Here is a 23,289-nt window from a genome sequence, read left to right on the forward strand (position 1 = left end):
TAGGCTAGGGGTCTACAAATGTTGGCCAGCTGCCTGACTTTACAAATAAACATTTCTGGAACATGCGATCATTTGTGGCTGCTGCAGCTGCCTGGAAGGGCTAGGCTGGCAGAGCAGAGGAGCTGTGACTGCAGGGCCCCAGGCCGAGGGCATTTACCATCTGGCCCTTTGCAGACAGTTCACCGACCTTCCATCCGGGGGCTGGCGGCGTTGAAGCCGCAGATCTGTCCCATCTTCCCAATAACAACCTGGCGGTCTGCGCTGGTCCATTCCACGAGGAGTCTGGTTTTTCGAGAGGGCATGCGCACCCTGCTGCTTTCCACAGCAGACGGCGTCTGGTTTTTCTGCCAACATGTTGATGGCGCTGGAGAGACCTGCTTCTCTAGACTTGGCACCTGAGGTCTGCCTCGTTTTGCTGTATTGGCCAGTATTTATAAAAAGCCTTTCCCTTGAAGTGATCTTGCATTTTAACAAATAAATTTAAGTGATTTTACATCACTATTCTATCTGGAAAGCGGTATCACTTAATACAGATAGTAGGTTTCCGTTGAAATGACAGCAGAGCTGTGTGATTACTTGTGCCTGGTTCGGGTGCCCGCATGAGGCTCCAGGCCACCCAACCCTTCCACGGGCCCCCTCTCTGGCATGCTGTCTAACCCATCAGTAATCCCAAGGGCTTCGCCTTGGAAACAGATCCAGAATCTGCCCACTTCTCCCACCTCCACCATTGCCACAGGTGTGCCCAAACCCCCAGGGCACCCCCCATGGCCTCCCACCCAGAAGCCAGGCACAGGAGGATGGGGTCTGCTCTACTTCCATGACACATCAGCAGCAGGCAAATTCACAGGGGTGGAAAGCAGATTTAAGATTACTGGTTGCTGGAGCTATTGCTTACTGGTTGCGGAATTTCTATTTGGGGAGAGCAAAAGGTTTTGGAACCAGAGAACAGTGAGGGTTGCACATCCCTGTGTGTGTAATTCATGCCACTGAACCCACTGAATTTGACCTGGCTTTTAAGGGGTGAATTGCTTTGTATGTGGGTTATATCATGATAGAGCTATAAAACACAAAACAGTGGCAACACAGAAGGGACGTGTTGCCAGTCTAGGCCAGGCCTCTGCCTGTCTCTATGGAAGAGGGACTACCTGGAAGACGTCTGAGCCACAAGAAGCCCAGATCACCACGAGAGGTCCTGGAGGCAGAGACCCACATGGAGAGAGAGGTCCAGAGCACTGCAATGCCAGGCCCGGGGGGTGAAGAAGCCATCTTGGACATCCGGCCCAGTCGAGCTTTCGATGATCCCAGCCCCAGCCGCATCTGGCCCAGCACGGCGCAAAAGACCCTAAGCCAGGAGCACTCGACCGAAGTTGGCCAACCCACAGGAGTGGGGAGATCATGCTCAGTCGTTGTCTGAGCCACTAAGATTTAGAGGCTCACAGCGTGGGAGCCATCTGGTAGAGGGAGAGCCCTCGGGGGGTGGGGGGTGAGGGGCACCTGCCACAGGAAGGAAGATACACAAGCTCTGCATGAAATGCTGGCTCTCCTGGTCGCTGCCATTAGCTCTGGCAGGCCACTGAAAGTCAGCTTCCTTCTAACAAGGGGCAGACCTGGTTGATCCGCTGGTTCTAAGGACAGACGATACAGCCAGGGACATGCCCCACTTTGTCCATGTCTCTGGCCAACACTGCTGGCCTGCCTGATCCCCCCAGCTCCCCTTTCTCAGCAAGAGCAGTTGGGGCCAGGCTTTAGGGGTCGTGGGCCCAAGGCGGGGAAAGCTACTGCTGGAAGAGAGCTGTGAGCTCAGCTGGGCCGTCCTCCCTGCGGCAGCAGGAGCACTCGGGCACTAGAAGCAGGGGGGCCTAGTGCCTTTGGAGGGGGCACAGCCCTGCTGACACCTTGACTTTGGAATTCTGGCCTCCAGCACCAGGAGAGAGTTGACTTCTGCTATTTAAAGCCCTCTTGTCTGTGGTACTTCATTGTCTCAACACTGGAAAACGCGTGCATTATCTCCATGAATGTTTCTACCAGTCACCCAAGAGAGGCCCCGTTCTCATCACCTCCAATCTACAAACTGTGATGTCCCCCACTTTCACATGTACACATGAGGGGAGGAGAGCCCAAGATTGTACATGTACCACTCGTGCCCCGGTCTGAACCCAGGCACTGACTCCACGCTTCCGTGGCCTGATGTCCCTCCAGACAATTCCAGGACATCCTCTCCTCTCTTTCTGTCTCCACCTGAATCCGAGCTACCTCTGCCACAAGCAGCTTTCTAAATGGTCTCCCTGCTTCCACTGTGGCCCTCGTGTCATCCACTTTCCAGGGGGAGCTGGAAGGACTAAGCTCCAAATCTCCCAAAACTGCCCCCACGCACCTGCTGTGCCCCTAAAGCTGCCCCACACACCTGCGTGTCCCCCACCTCTGAACGGCCAGCACCTTCTTCAGCTATCACCTCCCTCAGAGAGCCTTCCTTGATTCCCACGACCGCATGTCACCAAATGTGATCTTCATCAAGGCCTGTCACTGTTTTCCCATCTCTCCATTGACACGGCTATCTTCTTGCACTAGAATGCAAGCCCCCCACCTCCCTGGCTCACCTCTATTTCCTAGTGAGTGCAAAATATAAATTATATGTTGAATGTTGGGATGTGGACATGTCTGCGGATGGGAGCAGCAGGATGACTCTATACCAGGGAACTTAAAATCAACAAATGATCATTCAATCCAGGCAGCTGGCCTCTGGGGAAGTAGGCAGTCTTGGGTTCACTCATACAGGCCTGTCCGACTTGGGTGCCCTTCCATCTGCCTCCCAGGGCATCTGCCTGCTGGGAACATTCCCCCATCTCTCCTGCAATGGTCCCATCAGCTGGTCTGCATCTGCAGACAAGAAGGGCTGGCCCGGACTCCAGGAACACAGATTGCCAATTGGCAAATTATGGAGAGCTCACAGGCAGAGGGCAACCTTTTCCCTGGGACTCCCCCTGCAAGGTCACACTGGCCCTCTGTGTGTCCAGAGCTGTGCTGAATTCCGGGCAGAGTGGAATGAGCACCAGGACCCTGAATGACAGAGGTAGTGGGCTCTGGGGGTTATGGGCGTGGGCAGGACCCTGAGACGCAGGTTTGAGTCCAGTGGTGCCTATACTATGGCTACTGTCCTGGATAAGGTACAAAACAAAAGGGAAATAAATAGCCAGAATGGGCAGATTTCAGGTTAATAACTAAGATAGCTTCTTGCATGGGAACAGGTTCCACTCCAGAGCCTGGACACCCCCTCTAGGAGGTACAAGAGGGGCTTCAAGCATCCAGGAAGGGCTCGGTTAGACTGGATCAGCTCAGAGGCCCCTCCCAGCCCCAGGTTTTGAGACTCTGTGCCTGTGTGATCGCCCACTCTCCTGGGGCCACTGCTGTGCTCCGAGGAATGGCAGGTACCTGATGTCCCAGGCAAACCGCTCTACTCGGTTATCACCAATCACTGCTTGTGCCCGTGCTCACTATAAGTGCTATTCGTTCGAGACTTAACTGCATTCTGTCATGGGCAAAACCCGTTCCCATTTCACAGACAGGAAAACTGAGGCTCAGAGTAGTTTAGGCAAAGCTCACCCCCTCCCTTGTAGCAAATAAATGGCAGCTAGGATTTGAACCTATGTCTGTCTGGCCACCTCGCGTCTCTGCGGAGTCAGGAGCACGGTGCTACGGGGTGATTCTACGGAGAGGGGGAAGTGCAATCTTTACTGTCCTTGGGCTCCTGCGGGAAATGAGAACTCCAGCAAGGCGCCAGCCTCTTATCGCAGCCAGTGCAAACCAACCATCTGCTTCCCATTCATTCGGTCTTTTAGCAGAAATCTCTGAGGAGTCCCTCCCTCTCTCTCACAATGCCAGCTCAAGTGGGGAGATGTCTTGTACACTCAGCAACTTTCCCCTAACCACGTGGCACCAACATGCCACTCTTGTTTCCAAAGGACGTCCCTCGGCAAAGCTCGAGGAGCCTGGGAACAAAGAGCTCTGGTCACAAGGACGGATGCTGGTGGCCCCAGTACCAGTGACTCAGGCTCAAGGCCTGGGTTCCCTAGCTGAGCCAGGTGGGCAGAATCCGGCCTGCCAGGCCCTGTGTCCCTGTGAAATACATTGGGGATGGGGAGGTGGTAGGGGAAGCACAGCATGTGGGTGAAGAAGGGAGTGCAGGGCTGTGTCCCAAAATGGGAACGCGGGTGTTTGGATGTGGTGACCTGCTACTTTTTCCTTCTCTACTTGGGAGCTCCTGCCTAGATGTGGTACATGGCCAGGGGTGGCTCAGCCTTCGGGCGGCACCTGCCATGGCCAATCCCAAGGGGCCATTCCACCCAAAACACGAGCTCCTCTTTTAGCAAAGTGGTGGTGATGACTGGGAATCTCAAATTGAAAACCCTAAAAGCTGGATAATCAGATCTTGCCCAACCCTCCCTTTTAACGGAGTGAAAAAAACAAGGCTCAGAGAAGACAAGTGATTTGTCTGATGCCTCATGGGAGGTTCTAGATGGCAAAGAACAGGGATCCATTTCAGGAGGGTCTGCTGTGTGCCTTAACAACCAAAATCTCACAACAAAGTCTGTGAGGCGGGGTCTATCGTCATGCCCATTCTCCAGAAGAAGAAACTGAGGCTCAGAATCACATCACTTCCCAACAGTCACTGAGTCACCCTTGGTCCTCGGGTCTAAAACCGCATTGGTGTGTGCATATGGGTGCCTGGGGCAAAGCCCAGTGAATAAAGCACATCGATTCAATGTAAAGAAATGATGGCCAGGATAATGTCAGTTTCCACCGAGCAGTTACTCTGTATCAGGCACTCTTCCAGGTGTCTCTAAGTATTATCTCATTTAATCCCCACCACGACCACCCCAGTAGATACAATGGCTATGCCCATCTTACAGTTGAGGCTCAGAGAGGTTAACTGACAAGCTCGAGATTTTACTGCTGAGCTGGGGATTCGAACCTGTGGATAAGGATTTAGGTGGTGTGTGGGGAGCACACGAGTTACCTGTAGGGATTTACTAGACATCACCTTAAATGCTCTCACAGCCCAGCAGTCACATTGCCTTCATCTCTCCCCCTAGTGTGGGTTTTAGGGATCGGCCACAGCACGCCTGCGCAGTGCAGTCTCCTCACCCTTTCTCTTTGAGCTCCAGAGGAGCTCAGGGAATCGGCCACCTAGGTGGCTGGACCTTGGGTAACCAGGCACCCGCAGGGTGACCCAACCTCACCATCCACAGCCTCCACCTCTGAAGACCCCAGGCCCAACCCCAGAGCCACCCTGAGATGGTGTTAACTTTTGGTTTAAGCTGGCACCTGCATGAGGACAGAAATCATTGTTGTTTAGAAACGTACAAGGTGGGGCACCTGGGTGGCTCAGTGGGATAAGCATCTGCCTTAGCTCAGGTCATGATCCCAGGGTGCTGGAATCAAGCCCTGTACTGGGCTCCCTGTTGAGCAGGGAGTCTGCGTCTCCCTCTGCCCCTCCCCCTGCTTGTGCGTACTCTCTCTCTCAAAGAAATAAGATCTTGAAAAAAAGAAAAAGAAATGTACAAGGTGAATTCACATAAAACTGAAGAGATCTCAATGAGATGGGTGGCTGGCATCCATCACGAGTTTCTGGTTGTGGCTACAGATTAGCAAGATGTTACCATTGGGGGAAACTGAGTGCAGAGCACAGGGCATCTCCCTGTATTACGTCTTACAACTACATGTGAATCTAGAAGGATCTCAAAACAATAAGCTTACTGGAAAAAGGCGAGCAAGACGAAAACAAAAGAAATCCCTCCAAGCAAATTTGGGACCTGAATGTACATGGAACCCTGTCAAGAACTTCTCTGATAGAGTCCATCCAAATATCCAAATAACGTACTCATGTATGCATTCAACAAACACTGGCCATGTGCTCATTTTATGCCAGCTCCTGGGACAATGCTAGGGACACGGAAAGGACATATAAAACCTGTGTCCTCTTGGGATGCACAGTTGAGTGCTGGAGAAAGACGACAGAGTGGTATGAGAAGGAGGACCCCAACAATGACTTCCCCCAAAGAGAAGTGGGCACCCTCATCTGGGGTGGCCAGAGGACCTTCCTCCACGAATGATGGGGGACCTGCCCTAAGCAATAAGAGGCTGCCTCTCTGGGCCAGACTGCCCTTGAACTTTTAATCACCGAAGGTGGAAATGGGAAAATTTCAACCTCATGTAATCTTGGGCAAGTTACTTAGACCTTCTGTGCCTGTTTCCTCCTTTGTAAGATGTTGATGAGAACAGGACCTACCTTGGGGGTTAAATAATAATACTCCTGTAACGCGCTCGGAAGAGAGGCTAGTCAAAGGGTTTCATGTGCCCTTTTGTTCCTTATGAAAAGCAGAGCCGTGCACTACCCGGGCACCACCCCCAAAGCAAGCCCTGACAGCGGGGGCGCAGCGACTTCGTGTGGGGACATCCCTGAGCCCTGCAGCTGGCTCTGCTCATTGACGCCGGCAGGGGCACGGGGAGGATGCGGAGAGGGCCCCTGCAGACCCCAGCTGAGCCTTCGCAGGACTTTCCTGGTAACCCCCGTGCCTGAAAGGGGAACATGCCTCATTTCATAACCTTCTCCAGGTTAAAGATTACCAGTCCCGGGAAAATTCTGTTTCCATCTCCTACCTCCTACGACACACCTTTGGCTCCTTCAAAGGTCTGAACCACGTGAATCTCTCCCTAACTGTACTGGGGAAAGTGTTTATCAGTTGCGCAAGACAGTGGAACCCTTACAGGAAGGGCAAGGAGAGGCCCGCACGCTTGCTCCTTCTCTACAGATGAACATGCAGACAGTGAATGACCTTTGGGACACCATGCTGACCGGCATGGCCTGTGTTTATGAGCATTTCTCATTCCCAGAAGGAGGCCCAGAATATGGTATGGCAGGTATGCAGGGCTTCAGACCCCTGTGCGGGATTTTTTCCCACTTCCCCCATCAACCCGGGGGTTGCACCATCAGAAGCAGCCTGGAATGCAGGAGCCGGAATGGTGAGTTTTAAAATCTATGCCGAGGGGCGCCTGTGTGGTTCAGTGGGTTGAAGCCTCTGCCTTCGGCTCAGATCATGATCCCAGGGTCCTGGGATCGAGCCCCGCATCGGGCTCTCTGCTCAGCAGGAAGCCTGCTTCCTCCTCTCTCTCTGCCTGCCTCTCTGCCTCCTTGTGATCTCTGTCTGTCAAATAAATAAATAAAAATCTTTAAAAATAAAATAAAATAAAATCTATGCTGAACCCAACATCACGGGTTCAACTCCTTACTGTTATCTAAAGCATTCTACTGACTCCCAACACAAAGATCCCATCCTAGTGGGAGAACCTCCAGAAACCCCTCGAGAACCAATCACCATGGACAAGGCATCATGGAGAGATGTACTCCCCAAAGCAAACGGCCTCTGAAAACTCTAGAAAGGGTATGGAAAAGGTGTGCTTTTAAGCAGGGTCTCTCTACCTCAGCACTATGGGTTTTGCGGGCCTGATCTTTCTGCGTTGTGTGCATTGAGGCTGCCTTGTGCCCCCAGGATGGTTAGTGAACAGCCCTGGCTTCTGCTCACTGGGTGCCGATGTTGCCGCCCAAACCCCTGGCTCCCCCCTCCCCGGCTCCTCCACCCCCACCCCCACCCCGGGGCGGCTGTGACATCCCAAGGTGTCTCCAGACCTTGACAAATGTCCTCTAGCGTGGGAGGAGGGGCAGGGCACCGTCGCCCCCGGGGGGGAAATCTCCTCCTCTTAAGGAACAGTGGCAGGTCATCCCCTCCAAGGGGACCCACAGAACAGTTCCCGCAAAGCAGTTCAAACTCCAGCTCCTGCACCTGGTTTCTGGGGAACAGGGGCAAGTTTGATCAATGGGTCTGAAGTCACGTCATGGGGTTCTGAGGGGGTTCCTGAGGGTGCTTGCAGGGAGCACACGGACCGCCAGGCACAGACAGCCTAGACGCCCAGGACACAGAGCGTGCGCCGACGTGCAGCACGGGCTGGCGGAGGTAGGGACGCACAGAAATCTGCATTCAGCTTGATTTTTACCCCCTGACCTATCCCAGCGTCGAGGGATAAACCAATCCTTATTCCCAGATGGCACCATACCTCCAGGCTCTGAAACCTCCCTGGAGCTCCCCGCTGCTTCGTACTCTTGCCAACAGATTACTGCCTTGAAAACTCCCGAGGAACACAACAGGTGCCTGGATTCATGAAAATAACGTCAGTCTTGTCGGCCTCGTCTGGATCTCCCGTCCCAAAACAGGGATGGCCAGTTTTAATGAGATTTTGAGGGCTGGTGTCTATACAGATCTCCTCCCCACTTTCCAATTCTGTAAAAACCCAGCGGACATACATCTTGATTAAAACCTTAATTACCCCCCCTTAGAAAGAACCCAAACCCCACGCTGGCTACCAAATTAAAAGGACAGTGTCAAGAGCAGGATCGAGGTCTTAGGCCTAGATACCCCTCTGTGCAGCTCAGGGCATGCATCTGGTGGCGTTTTAGGATCCTGACTCAGAACAGTGCTGCAAAGCTACAGTGAAATCCTTCATCAGCCTAACCTACTCCTTATTTTGAAAAGAAAAAAAAAAGGTATGACTCAAGTTTAGAAATTAAATTTGTCGAGAGCTGGGGACTATTATATTTGTCCCTTGGAAACTGTGTGGTCTTAGGCAAGTGACTTAGGCTCTCTGAGCTTCTGTTTTCTCATCCGTGGAGTGAGGACACCAGAGCCTCCCCAGGGTGGTGAGCAGGGATGATTATGAAGAGTGAGAGGAACAGCTCCAGCCCACAGCACGGCCTCTGGCTCCAGGCCCTTCCCAGGAGGGCCCAGCAGGCAAGACATGGTTGTCAGGCTGGGGCAGAAGGCTGTGCCGGGCAGACCTGCGTGGAGGAGCCGTCCCTTCCACGGCTGGCACAAGCCAAGTGCTCGGTGCCAGATGCTGTCGGCTGAAGCTAAATGAACAGGGCTGTCACTCCAGAGGTTGCTGCACATTTTCTCCTGCAAAGAAGCAACCCTACGTACGCTGAAAGGACTCCCGGGACTGCTCTTAATGTGGAAGATTCAAGGGGACCCCTGTTATTTGCTCAGGATAATTGTTAATGATGGCACAAAAATCAGCCCTTGAACACGGTCTGGAGGTCTGGCCCCACTCACTGTTCTAATTTCCACATACAAGACCTTCCCCTCCCTCTGCGTTCTCCCATTTGGATCTGGTGTCTTTCTCACGTAGGCTTCTGCCTCAGCGCTGTTGCACATGCTGATCCCACTACCCCAAATGCTCTTCCCTTGCTTCCGATTCCTTAATTCCTATACAACTCATGACACACCTCTTCCAGGAAGCCTTCCCTGACCCGTCCCCTCTTCACACACTCTTAGACCCACAGTCCTCTCCCTCTTATGGCACCACCCCATTGCCATGGCATCTGTTTCTATAGTTATTTGGTTCATGTCTGGCTGCTTACAGGACCGCAGAACTCTTTATGTTGTGTTTATACTTAAAATCATATCCCCAACATTACACTATCTGGGAGCACATTAGGCCCTCAGTACATTTTTGTTAAAATGTTAGTATCAGTCTATTTTTTAAAAAGATTTTATTTATTTATTTGAAAGACAGAGAGAGATCACAAGTAGGCAGAGAGGCAGACAGAGAGAGAAGGGAAAGCAGGCTCCCCGCTGAGCAGAGAGCCCGATGCGGGGCTCGATCCCAGGACCCTGAGATCATGACCTGAGCTGAAGGCAGATGCTTAACCCACTGAGCCACCCAGGTGCCCCAGTAGCATTCTCTTTAGAGGGCAATCTGGCACGTTCCATCATATTCCAGTGCTACTGTGGTTAAGACGACATGGCAAGGAGGGCAAAGACAAACACCAATGCAACAGAACAGAGAACAGAAGAACAGACCTACGGCAAAGTGGCGGTGATATTGGGTCAATTAGATTATCTCTAGGGAAAGAAAAATTCGTCATGATCCTAATGCAGGACATAAACATCAACACCTGGTGGTAATAGACGTAGATCTGAAAGGTAAAACGTGAAGGCTTTTAGGAGGGGGCACTGTGGATGACCTTGGGTTACTGAAATAGGACACAAAAACCATTAACCATAAAAGAAAAGATTAATAATGTGAGCCATAAAAAATTAAAAATTCCAATCACCAGAAGTCACCAGGAAAATGGGAATCACACCACAGGACAAAAGCTATTTGGAAAACATACAACTGCCAAAGGGATCATTATCAAGCGTGACAAAGACTCTTACAGTTAGAAAAAAACCCAGACAATTTAAAAGAAACATGGACAAAAGATCTGAATGGGCGCTTCATAAAAGAGCAAATCCAAACGATCAAGAAACACATAGAAGGGACGATCAAATTCAGTGAGTAAGTAGGGAAGTTTTAAAAAATCACTACACACCCACCAGAATGGCTCAAATGACCAAATACAATATCAAGTCCAGGTACCGGAGCTGGATGGGATATGCAGCAACTGGAAGTCTCATGCAATGGCTGGTGGAGTCCGAATCGGGCAGCCACTTTGTGCTCATGGCAGCACTTTGTGTAACCAGCCTTGCTGTGGATCGCATCATGTTTCCTCCTTCATACAGTGAAGCCCCAACCCTCAGTGTGATGGTATTTGGAGATGGGGCGCTTGCGAGATAGGTGGGTTAGGATGAGGTGGCGATAGTGGAGCTGTCATGGTGGGATTAGTGTCATTGTGAGAAGGAGAGACACCGGGGTGCTGTCTCTGCCATGTGGGGACACAGTGAGAAGACGGCCAGGATGAGAGCCCTTGCCGGAACCGGACAGTGCTGGCACCCTAATCGCGGACCTTCAGCTTCCGGAACTATGTATTTTGTCCTGGTGCCGGGGCAGATGAAGACAGACCTCAAACTGCAAACAACACAAATGTTCCCAGCAGTGGGGAAGATAAGGGAAATGATGGCCCGTGCACACCCTGACAACCGGCCAACAGTGAAAACGAATGGAAGAGACTCTGGGGCGTAGCCTGGATAAATCCCAGATGTCCCAGCGTGCGGGAGAAGCTAGACGCAGTGGAAAAAACCAGACAAAACTAATCTGTCATGAAGGATGCCTCCCCAGGTAGTACATGTACAAGAGCACTAGGCAAGAGCAAGGACGGACTCTGGGAGACACCGGAAGGGCTTCCTTGCGGCTGCAATCATGGTTACAAAGGGCATAAGGAGCCTGCTGTTCCCGGCTCTCCGAGGGCACTCTGCTCCCTGACTTGGCTGCATTTATAGCACCGCTAGCTCCGCGAGAAAAGACTGAGTTGTTCTTTTTCGTTTTGTGTATGTTTCCATATGCATGTTATATTTAATAAGAAAAAGGTTTCCAGAAAGGATTTGGGGGAAAAAAAAAAACCCTACACACATAGCTTTTGATGCAGCAATTCCACTTCTAGGAATTTATGCTCCGGGAATATTTGCATGTGTGTGAAGTAAATATGCGCGTTGCTGTCTGTTGCTGCCTCCTCTGGGATGGCAGGATACTGGGAACAATGCGGAGCCCGTCGACAGGGCTGGTGGGATAAGTAAGTACCCGACAGCACGGAATTTTCTGCAGCCATGGAAAGGGGTAACAAGAGCCCCGTGCAATATATTAAGGATAAAAAACAAAGTGTGAGGGGCACCTGGGTGGCTCACTCTTGATTTCAGCTCAGGTTGTGATCTCAGGGTCTTGGGATTGAGCTCTGAGTTGGGCTCTGCGCTCAGAGGGGAGTCTGGTTAAGATTCTCTGTCTCCCTCTGCCCCTCCTCCCCTAACAAAACAAAACAAAAACAAAAAAAACCCAAAGTGCAAAACAGTGATCCCTTTTAAAATAGTGGAGCTGCCTCTAGGGAAAGGAAGAGGCCCAGGAGATGTGTATAAAGGAGGGAAATTTACTTTTCTTTTCTTTGTAAACTGAGTTCTACTGTTTGAGTATTTTACTGCGTGCTACTTGGCCTATTCAGAAAATAATTATCACTGAAAAACAGAGTAAGTACATATAGAGTGGACAGACAAAGGCATGGGAAGGGAAGGAGCCAGATTCTGACTCTCTGGCCCTTGGAGGTCACACATTTGAAGATGGGTTTTGGAGCCAGGCAGGTCTCGGGTCAAGTCCAGTTTCTGGGTCTTCCTACCTCTGACCTTTGCCAAGGAATTTAAAACCCTCTGATTCTGCCTTCATCCACACGAGGACCTTCCCATCTGGGTACCGAAAGCATCAAATGAGATCATCCAAACAGAGCCTGGTGTCTGGCAGGTAGAAAGCATTCAACCACGTTCACCCTGAACTTCCTACCCGGTAACTGCCAATACATTGTTCCAAGACTGGTATCATTGCGGCCATTTTACAGATGAGGAAACTGAGGTCCAGAAGTCACCATCTCCAGGGCCTTCAGGAAGCCCACAACAGACGTGACCTTTCCCTTGAGCCCACAGGAACAACGAAGAAACAGACCCCAACCCACACTCCAGGCAGGCCCTTGAGGTGGGGCACTTGGCTGAAAGGGATCAATGACTACCAATAATCCGAATTCTTTGTGAACTTTGGACTTCCTCTGCCTACTGCTGGTCTTACTCAGCATTTCTGACTTTTTAATTCTGCTTTCTCATTTGCCACAGCAGCTGGTAAAGGGATAGGACGTTATTATTCCTGATGACTGATAAGTAAACAGAGCTCAGATGGAGGGTTGGGGGATGGGGACGATGGACACAGTGGCACCCGTGTGGCTCAGGGTCAGGCCCGGGGCCTCGGAGTCCGTACGCCTGGGTCGCTCCGTGGACATGATGTTGTTACTCTGAGAGCCAGAGGAAGTCTGCCACCCTCTCTGGGCCTGCGTTCCCACCTCTGCAATTTGACCAGTCTTTCCTTCAGGGACATGACCAAATATACTCCTTAGAACAGCCCTAGCAATAGCCCTAGCACCCACTGAATCCTGGGCAAACACGAACAGCCACTATTTATGAGTCCTTGCATCAGGATAGGCAGAGTCCAGGGTCTTCTGAACATTTCCCCCATCCCTCTAGCTTATGGTTACTCTGAGATCCTAGCTCTGAATCCTTCCCAGACCCTGTCCCCAGAGCAGAACATCTACATCCTTGTGTGTGCCGCTCTCATGTGAGCCCTGCTTTTGGCCCCCGGGAGGACTGTGCACTTAGGGCTGGGGCAGGATGCCAGGCTCACAAACCCCACGTGCAGGCGGTAATTTGCACAAGCGCTCCTTGCCTTGGTGGGCTCATTTCCAGCCCGTCCCCAGAAGGGCGCTCAGCCTGCAAAGCCAGCAGAGAGCTATTTACAGCTCTGGGCAAGGAGAGGGGAGGCAGGCTCTGCTCCCACACAGGAACAGCGCTCCCGAGGTGGCTTGCTCTTTTGGCTGCTTGGAAGAGGCTGTTCGGCCAATCCTGACTCCAGAGGAGTTTTGAGGTCCTAAAAGCTTTTGCTGAAAGGCCAGGGATCTGCCCCAAGGGTTGCCTGGTTCCCTCAGGGAACTCGTGCTCAGAGGCTAACGGGAGAAGGTATCCCTAGGCTCCCTCCAGTAGAGCTACTCATGTGTTCTAGAGATCTAGGCAGAGGACGGATCAGTAGGCCTGTCAAAATCATGGAGAGCTCTAGCTACTCTACTACCGCTCTAGGTCAGAAATGGACAAACCATGGTGGAGGGCTGGGGTGGCGGAAGACATCCGGTCCACTGGCCCATCTATGTAAATAAAGTTTTATTAGAACATAGACTTGCCCATTCATTACACTGTCTCTGGCTGCTCATGGTACAGGTAAGTAGTTGTGTTTGTTAACTGTATGGCCTGCAAAGGCTCAAGTCCTTACTATCTGGCCCTTTATAGAAGACATGTGCCAAGCCTTACTCTAGGTGATGTCTCTGTCATCTCATCTTTTATCAGGCTTCTCTGATCCACCTATAGTTGGGAGTCTGCTCTCCACCCAGCTTCCGGAAGGATCTTTCTTTGATGCTAATCAAATCAGGTCACCTCCTTGCTTAAAACCCTTGCACGGTTTCCTACTGGTCTCTGCGTCAAGTCCACACATTATCATCAGTCACCTGGATGTCCATGATCTGGCCCTCCTGCAGCTTCCCCTCTCCTCATTCACCCACCCTGTGCTCACTGAAAGCCTCCACCACCCTCTAAACACTGGTTTTATGGGGGGGGGGGGAAACTGTGTCTTGGGGCGCCTGGGTGGCTCAGTGGGTTAGGCCGCTGCCTTCGGCTCAGGTCATGATCTCAGGGTCCTGGGATCGAGTCCCGCATCGGGTTCTCTGCTCGGCAGAGATCCTGCTTCCCTCTCTCTCTCTCTGCCTGCCTCTCCATCTACTTGTGATCTCTCTCTGTCAAATAAATAAATAAAATAAAAATAAAAAAAAACAAAAAAAAAACCTGTGTCTTAATGGAATATTATGCATTATCTGCATACAATACAAACTTTCTGGTTATCTGGTTCTAGCCTTGTTCGTTATCTTTGAGCTATTTTTTCCAGTCCTTTGTAAGTTGTGGCAAACTGATAGACGAGCAAATTCTGTCATGTCCAATCATTTTCCCCTTCCATTTGCAATTCATTTCAACACACCTTTCCTCCATATATAATTGTGCTTTAGTTGACTTCGCCTTTGAACTGGTTCTAACATCTGCCCCAGCCCCTCACTGAGTGAGTTTAACACAATCCTAATCCAGTGCTTTTGTGTCTGCATGGGAGTCATGATTTTACCCTTTTTTAATCTGAAGACTTCTTCCTTTTTTTAAAGATTTTATTTATTTGACAGAGAGAGCACATGCGCATGCACAGAAGCAGGGAGAGTGGCCAGCAAAGGGAGAGGGAGAAGCAGGCTCCCCGCTGAGTGGAGAGCCAGACATGGGACTCGATCCTAGGACCCTGGGATCATGACCCGAGCCCAAGGCACACAAGACACTTAACCGACTGAGCCACCTGGTGCCCCTGAAGATTTGTCTTTTTTACAGTTTTCGGTGATGTCTCTGAGGCTCCGCTCAAATTCTCTCTGTTTCTCAGTCTCTCTGAGACTATCTGTCTTGGCATTTCTGCCTGCAATTTCTTCCCTAGCATCCCCAGGGTTTCTCTGAGTTCCAAACTCTAAGTTCTCCCAGCCTCCCCAGGATGCATCTCGCTGAATGGCAGATGTTCTGGTCTGTCTCCCCACAGTCAGCCTAGAAGATCCTCTGGTGTAGCGGCTGGGTCTCTATGTCTCCCTCGTCACGCAAATACACACCCCTAGTACTCTGCAGGACACACGGAAGTTGTGCAACTAAAGGCCACAGTAATGAGTGAACGGACGTTGGGTGATAGGACGGCTCACCAAGACAGAAGCCACTAAGGTCAAGACCTTGCTGTCTTCACTCAATACCAAATACACAATGCCAGCATCTGTGGAGTACCCAATAAATACTTTTTGAGTAAATGAAAGCATAGCACTCAATTTGTTTCTTGGCCTGCTTTTCTTCTACTTTTAAAGATTTTATTTGAAAGAGCAAGTGAGCGCACAAGTAGGGAGGGGGCAGAGGGAGAGAGAGAAGCCGGCTCCCCACGGAGCAGAGAATCCAGTGTGGGGGCCGGATCCCGGAACCCTGAGATCATGACCTGAGCTGAAAGCAGATGCTAACCGACTGAGCCACCCAGGCTCTTGGCCTACTTTTACGTCATCTCCCATTTTTTTTCCCGCTTTGGAAGAGCAAGCCCAGCAGCTTCCAAATGCCACCCTCCTGAGCCATGCTGTGTCACCGTGGTGGCCCATCAACCCCTCTGGGTCCTGCTCCCCTCGAGGGAATGGATGGCAATCTCCATTCTGCTTCATGGTCATCTTGCGACCTTGAGCAAGGCCCTGCTCCTCTGGACCTCTGTTTTCCCACAGGTCAAGCCCTCGGTTCAGACATTCCAAGAGATAAAGTGCATGAGGCAAAGACAGGAACGACCAGTAATGCCCATGATGTTCCAGCCGGACATCATTTATACTGTATCAAGCGCTGTCAGTATAACTCACTCGCAAAGCTAAGCAGGGCCTTGCTCTGAGTTGTGGGGATGACAGAGATATCCTAGGACAAGATTTCCAAACTTGAATGTGACCAGGAATCCCAGCTACCACCCTTTACCGCCAAACCGGTACAGATTTACATTCTGTAGGCCTCTGTAGGGTCCAGTAGTCTGCATTTCTTTTCTTTGTTTTTTTTTCTTTTTTTTTTTAAGATTTACTTATTTATTTTAGAGAGAGAGTGAGCAAGCAGGGGGAGGGGCAGAGGGAGAGAGAGAATTTCAAGCAGACTCCCCACCGAGTACAGAGCCCGACTCAGGGCTTAATCCCATGACCCCGAGATCATGACCTGAGCTGAAACCAAGAGTCAGTCACCTAATCAACTGAGCCACCCAGGCAGCCCCAACTGTCTGAATTTCTATTGAGTATCCAGATGCTGTGATGCTACAGGGCACTGTACCACATTCCCAGAAGTGAGGCGTTAGGACACAGTGGGTCCCAGCTTTGAAGAAATTCTCAGTGTGGCCACGGAACAGATTTCCAGCACGCTGCCAATAGTCCAAGGTAATAAACACGAGCACCTAACTGGGAGGAGTTGGCAGTTAAGTCTACAGACCCCTGAGAAAGGACAGGTTGGCGAGGTGGGGGATTTGGGTGCAGGGTTCTCAAAGAATATGGAAACCAGGTTGGGAGCATTCTGCCAGGCCAGTGACTCTAATGAATCCTCAAGTCTGGTGGTGAGGCCCACCAATCTGTGTGTTAACAAGCCCTCCAGGGCTTCTTATGCTCAAGCGTGAGAACCTCTGTGCTAGGAGGAGAGAAAGGGTAGAATATTGCAGTTTGAAGAACACTGTTTTGTTTTCCCATAGTAGAATTTCAGGCACATGTCTGGGCTTTGTAAATTGTATTCAACTATTCATTCATCCATTTACACACTCATCCATCCTTTTATCTAACCAACAAAGTGGTTGTGTCCATGCATCCATCCATCTACCCATCCACCCATCCACTCACCCACCCAACATCCGAGTATATCCTGAAGGCTCACCATGAACCCTCTTAGGCACAAGAGACAGGATTGAAATTGTAGATATACACATCTGTCTTAGCCTCTAAACCAGTGGTTCTCTACCAGAGACAAGTCTGCCCCCATGGGACATTTGGTGATGTCTGGAGACGTTTTTGTTGTCCAAATATGGGGGTGTGTGTGCTACTGGCTTTTAGTGGGACGGGCATCAGGGATGATGCTAAACATCCTGTCACACACAGGATAGCCCCCAGAGTTAGTAGAGTTGAGGTTGAGAAACTTTGCTCTAGACTGGGAGCCCCTTGGGGGCAGTAACTATTACAGTCACCTTGATATCCCAAGGTCACAAGACAGCCTGACCCACAGGAGCTGAGCAAATGCTTCCATGCAAGAGGAAATGGCAACACAACATACAGTTATGTATATACAAAGCTCTCAGGGCGTCTGGGTGGCTCAGTGGGTTTAGCCGCTGCCTTCGGCTCAGGTCATGATCTCAGGGTCCTGGGATCGAGTCCCGCATCGGGCTCTCTGCTCAGCAAGGCGCCTGCTTCCCTCTCTCTCTCTCTCTGCCTGCCTCTCCACCTACTTCTGATCGCTCTCTGTCAAATAAATAAATAAAATCTTAAAAAAAAAAAAAAAAAACCTCTCAAAACAACCACAAGGGGAACCTGGGTGGCTCAGTCAGTTGAGTGTCTGACTCTCGACTTCGACTTGGGTCGTGGTCTCGGGGTTGTGGGACCAAGCCCCACATAGTGGACTCTGCTGGGATTCTCTCCTTCTCCCTCTGCCCCCACTTGCACCAGCTCTCTAAATAAATAAATAAACAATATTAAAACAACAACAACAACAACAAAACCCCAACCACAAAAGACAACCTAACTCAAAATGAGCAAGGGACTTAAATAGATGTTTCTCTGAAGAAAATACACAAATGGCCAACAAGCACACGAGGAGACGCTCCATGTCACTAGGGAACTGCAAATCAAAACCACAACGAGATACCACTTCACACCTGCTGGAACGGCGGTAACAGTCATAATAATAATAGTAATAATTGGAAAAGAGCAAGCGTTGGTAAGGATGCGGAAAAATTGGAACCTTCGCACGCTGCTGGTGGGAACGTAAAATGGTGCCGTTTGGCAGTTCCTCAACAGGTTGAACAAAGTTACCATGTGACTGATCATGTGACCTGACTGGTTCATGCCTGAGCATACAGCCAAAAGAAAGGAAACCCAAACTGCCTTTAAACCAAAACTTGTGGGGCACCTGGGTGGCTCAGTGGGCTAAAGCCTCTGTCTTCGGCTCGGGTCATGATCCCGGGGTCCTGGGATCGAGCCCCGCATCAGGCTCTCTGCTCAGTGGGGAGCCTGCTTCCTCCTCTCTCTCTGCCTGCCTCTCTGACTACTTGTGATCTCTGTCTGTCAAATAAATAAATAAAATCTTTAAAAAACAAAAAACCCCAAAACTTGTAGGTACGTGTTCATAGCAGCAGAGAAGACCAGGTGTTGGAACACTGTTCTGGTGAATTCCCTCAGGGAGATACTCAAGCCGGCTCGGTGATGAGCAGGTCCTATTACTACCCCCTTCCCACCACTTTCCTTTCTGCTTTCCACTATTAACCCCTTTCCAAAGTTGGGGAAATGAGATGCTGAGAGGTGTGGTGGTCACATGACACCGTCATGCTGGCAGGAGCCCCGTTCAGTTGTGGGCGCTCTGACCCCAGAGCCCACTGGAATGCTTATGAGTTCCCTAGAGCCAGGGCAGAAGTTCAGCCTGGGACAGGGAAGCCTCAGATTCCTCTCTCGTGGCTTCCGAACTCTCGGGAAGTACAGAGGCCCGAGTTTCAGCCACTGAGACTGCTGGCAGGGCACTTCCCCAGAGAGACGGACGGGTCCAGGCAGGAATGTGCGGTCCAAAGATCTCACCTGCGCCCAGTATGCTGACCCTGGGGACAGCGGTGGGGCTCCTCCTGTGGGCTGGGGTCCCATGGCTGTACCTCTTGGCAGAGTGACTCAGAGCAAGTCTGTCAACCTCTGGGTGCTGTGCTTTGCTCATCTGTAACGCATGGGAAGCTGGCTGGAGGGTTCCTCCCCTTCGTCTTCCCCCGTGTATATATTCTTACATATACATGTCTCTCTCTCTTTTTTTTTTAAAGATTTAATTTATTTATTTGACAGAAAGAGATCACAAGTAGGCAGAGAGGCAGGCAGAGACAGAGAGAGAGGGAAGCAGGCTTCCTGCGGAGCAGAGAGCCCAATGCGGGGCTCGATCCCAGGACCCTGGGATCATGACCCGAGCCGAAGGCAGAGGCTTTAACCCACTGAACCACCCAGGCGCCCCTACATGTCTCTTTTGTGCCCCTTTCTTGCCTGACTAATTCTCCTACGCATTCACATGTATCTTTTTTTTTTATACTGTATATATTAATTCTGCAACTTTATTGTTTTCATTAAATGTCTCGGGGAACTTTCCAGGTCAGGAATGTACATCTCCCTCATTTTTCTAAAAAGACTGCTCATTTCCCTGTGTGAACGCACTGCGCTGTAGCCCCTCCCCGTGCTGGTGCTGCAAAGTTCTGCAGTAAACATTCCTGTGTTCGCCGAGCTACATGCACGAGTGAGCACTGCTACAGGAGAGTCCTAGAGGGGGGAGGGCAGTGCGAGTTCTGGAAGAGAAGGCCGGATGACCTTCTGAAGAAGGCTCCAGAACCAGGTTATTTCTGAAACTGCTGCTGGCATGAACATTTCTTTGACCTCTAGGAGGGAAGGGGGTAAAGCCCTTAGGCAAGCCATTACATCTCTTTGAGCCTTAGTTTACTCATCTGTAAAATGGGAGGCCGGGTCAATGCACAGTAAAGTTCTGTTTTATGTGACGGACTGAGATCGCTGTTAATGCGGAGAGTCTCAGAGGCTAGACACCACCCCCTCCATCATGCAGGAAGCAGAACAAGGAGGCCCAAGAAGGAAGAGAAGCATCAAGGATATGCAAAACATGTGCGTTAGGCCAGCAGTTCTCAGTGGGAGAGGTGGGTGTCATTCTGTCCCCCAGAGGACATCTGCCAATGCCTGGAGACAGTTTAGTTGGCACACCCAGACAGGCTCGTACTGGCATCTAGTAACAAGAGGGGCCAGAATGGAGCTAAACGCCCTCAGTGCACAGGATGGCCCCCGAGACAGAATTATTCCGCCCCCAATGTCAATACTGCCAAGGATAAGAAAGCCTGCTCTGCGGCTCTCTCTTATCTGATGCCTGCCCCCCAACAAACCTCATTCAAAGATGAGGGAACTGAACCTCAGAGAGGGAATGACCTGCCTGAGGCTCCCCAGCCAGTAAACTCTTGGCTCATCGGACCACCACGGTCTGCGGTCCTAAAAGCACACTTTGCACTTGAAATCACAATCATTGCTCCCACCCATTTCTTGCAGAGGCTACACACTTTACGAGGATTAACTCGTTTTTATGTGGATAAGGTTAAAAATCTCCTCAAGATCACACACTAAGTAGCAGATCTGGGCTCTAGACCCAGAGAAGAGGAGTCCAGGGACCATCTCTTGACCCCTATGCACTCCAGTCCCCCTCATGCTCTGAACTTTGACCTTGGCAGCTTGAACTTGGCTCCCTCCTCTAAACCGGAACGTGACTGCCAGCCCTTTAGCTGGAGGCAGGGGGAAGCCCCGCCTCAAGACCCTCCCATCTGCAGGGACCTGGTCACTGTTGCCCAGCTGGGTGGTTCTGGAGCCCTGTGGCTAGTTTCAGCTCTGGCCCCATTCAGTGCCTCAGGAACAAGAGCTGTGCTCTGAACAGGGGTACGAGATAGCTGTAGGGACCGGAGGGAAGGGGCCTGTGCAAAGTTCCCGGAGCAAACCCAGCTACACAACTGAGGCCCTGGCAATGGTCGCAGGCACCAGCACACTGCAACCCATCTCGTCCACCACCCTCGGTCGATTTGGCTTTTGGCAAGTGTCAGTGTGGTGGAGGGCTCAGCATAAAGCTCCCATGGGGTAAGCAGTTAAGTGCAGACCCCCAGGAGTGGATTCTACAAGGTGGTCTGCGGGCGGGGGGCAGTGCTGCATTTCAGCTCTGCCCCTTCCGAGCTGCGCAACATTCTCGGAGCCTCTGAACCTCCTCTGACAAGTGGAGAGGTCAGTCCCAGCTGTAAATGTGAGGACCGGAGCTCCTGTCCTGGAGGCCAGCACCCCACAATCCAGGGAGAGACTGTGACTAGCTTTGCAACCCACTGGCCGGATGACCTTGAGCAAGTATCTTCCCCTCTTTCTGCCTCTGTTCACTCAACCTTCAAAAGAAGGGGCAGGATCTTCAATCTAGAAGCCCTCTAGAAGTCCTTTAATCCAGAAGCTTAGAACTCCAGTCTTACCTCTCCCCGGGACTGACCTCTTTGAGCATCCAGGACACGCATTTCTCCATACCTCATGTCCCAGGTGCAGCTCTAAAGAGCAAGGCAAAGCTCCTTGCCTTTCTCGTTCCTGTCCTCCACCCTTGCCTGCCGGAGAAGAGCTGTTCCCGGCCCCCCTCAAGTCACCAACACGCTGACCCTTAGCCCAGCAAAGCCAACACTGTCTCCAGCCAACGGATGGTTCCTGTAGCATCTACCTGCTCTGGCCAAGTGCCCAGGGAATTCCACTGAGCAGTGCCCACTGGAGCTGTGGGTAAAGGGGCAAGGCCCAGGGAGCAAGCTGGGGTCCTCCTCTTTGCATCTGACACTCCCTTCTCCAGGGGAGAGGTTGGACTGCCTCAGGGGAGAATATCCTGAACACCAGCCCTTTGTTTGGGGGGAGTGAGGGGATCCCTGGTGGTCCTACTGCCTCAGAGGCCATCTCTGCTGTCAGAGTTCAGAGGGCAGTAGAAGGGTCCTCCCTAGGCTCAGGATCTTGGCTTTAAGGGCTTCATTCTTATCAAACCTCCTCGGGACTCATCTCTGGCCAGGGTGGGAGAAGAAAGGTGGGATGGAATTAGGTGGAGCAGTGAAGTGTGGGAGTATAGTCGGAAAGGATGGGATTTGGGAAAGGCAGGGAGAGTGGGTGTAGAGTGCTAGTGAGAGGCTGTCTCTTGAAAGGGTTAGAGAGAGGTGGAGTGAAGTGGGTGACTCGGTCCTGATGGGTGGCCAGACCCTTGTCCTATTGCTGAGTATGAAAGCCCCGGCCTTACATCTGTTGGAGGAAGAGGGTACCTTCCCCAATATGCTTTAATGTGGTGGTGTCTGCGGCAAGCATTTCTCTGTAAGGGGTGGGAAGGGGGTCTTGGGTGGGGTGGGGGAGGGGAACGGAATCATCATTTATCTGAAGACAAATCCCAGAGTCCAGATGCTGAGGTGGGGTATGCAGGGAGATCCCTGTTGGGTTTGAGGGTGACATGCTGAGTCTCTGCCCTGAGATTTCCCTGTCTTAAGGAAGGGCTTATTTCCCAGGACATCTGGGGGCTTTCATTTTCCCTGGAGGGAGGATACTGTTATCTGTGACCTATCTATCTAAGACCCTCATCATTCCGAAGCAAGGGTGGGAGAACAGATCCAAACTTAGTTTCTGAGGGAGGCGGAAGGTGCATCCGTCTCCGAAGAGATTGGGGGGGGCGCCTAGATATGTGCGGGGGTTGGACCCCACTTTGGGAGGGTACATTCCATTCCAAGGGGTAAATTAGGGAGGGGAATCCTATCTCTAGAACCTGGGGATTAGGACTGAAAGAACCCATTTCTGATGGGAAAAGGAGGCTGTTCTGCTCTCTGGATGGTGAGAGACCCTCTCTTTTTGGGGGAGGGGACCCGCGTCTCCAGTGGATGAGGGCCCCGATTCTGGATGAAGACGCCCCGATTTTGCTCCCTGGCTGCATGGCCAAAGGACTCCGTCTCGCGTGGACCGGCCCGCCCCCACGCTACCCGGCGCGGTGCGCTTACCTCCAGGCCCGGGCTCGGGTCTGCGGACTCCGATCTGCTGGGCTCCGACTTGAGGTTCCTGCGCTCTGAGCTCCGGGTGCGTCCAGTCTCTGCCCCACTTCCCCCAGCGACTCGCGGGGTTTCCTGGCTCCGCCGAGCCGCGCCGGCCAATCAGCGCTGTCGGCCCCGGCCCTCGTTCGCGCCGCAGCCAATGAACGTGCCCGCCACGGGCCACCGCCCCCGGGGGGAGGGGGAAGGCAGGGCGGGGGCAGAGTCCGGCCTCCGGGGGCAAAAGAGCCGGGGGCCTGGAGGAGGGACCGCGAGGGCCGGGAGCGAAGGTTAGGGCTGGGGAGGAGGAGGCTGAGGACTCTC

At 51.7% G+C, this 23,289-nt stretch overlaps 1 protein-coding gene across 1 annotated transcript in view; it reads right to left on the reverse strand.

The window, feature by feature from the left end:
* LOC111156046 (4-aminobutyrate aminotransferase) overlaps nt 1-22,987 on the reverse strand; it is a 78,851-nt gene extending 55,864 nt beyond the window's left edge. The window contains exon 1 of the mRNA XM_022516625.1: nt 22,939-22,987. The gene's annotated coding sequence lies outside the window, so the exon portion shown is untranslated. The remainder of the gene's footprint in view (nt 1-22,938) is intronic.
* Between the last annotated feature and the right edge of the window lie 302 nt (nt 22,988-23,289).

Source organism: Enhydra lutris, unplaced genomic scaffold (assembly GCF_002288905.1).
Source record: "Enhydra lutris kenyoni isolate GAN:26980312 unplaced genomic scaffold, ASM228890v2 scaffoldscaffold45, whole genome shotgun sequence".
In the NCBI taxonomy this organism is placed as follows: Eukaryota; Metazoa; Chordata; class Mammalia; order Carnivora; family Mustelidae; genus Enhydra; species Enhydra lutris.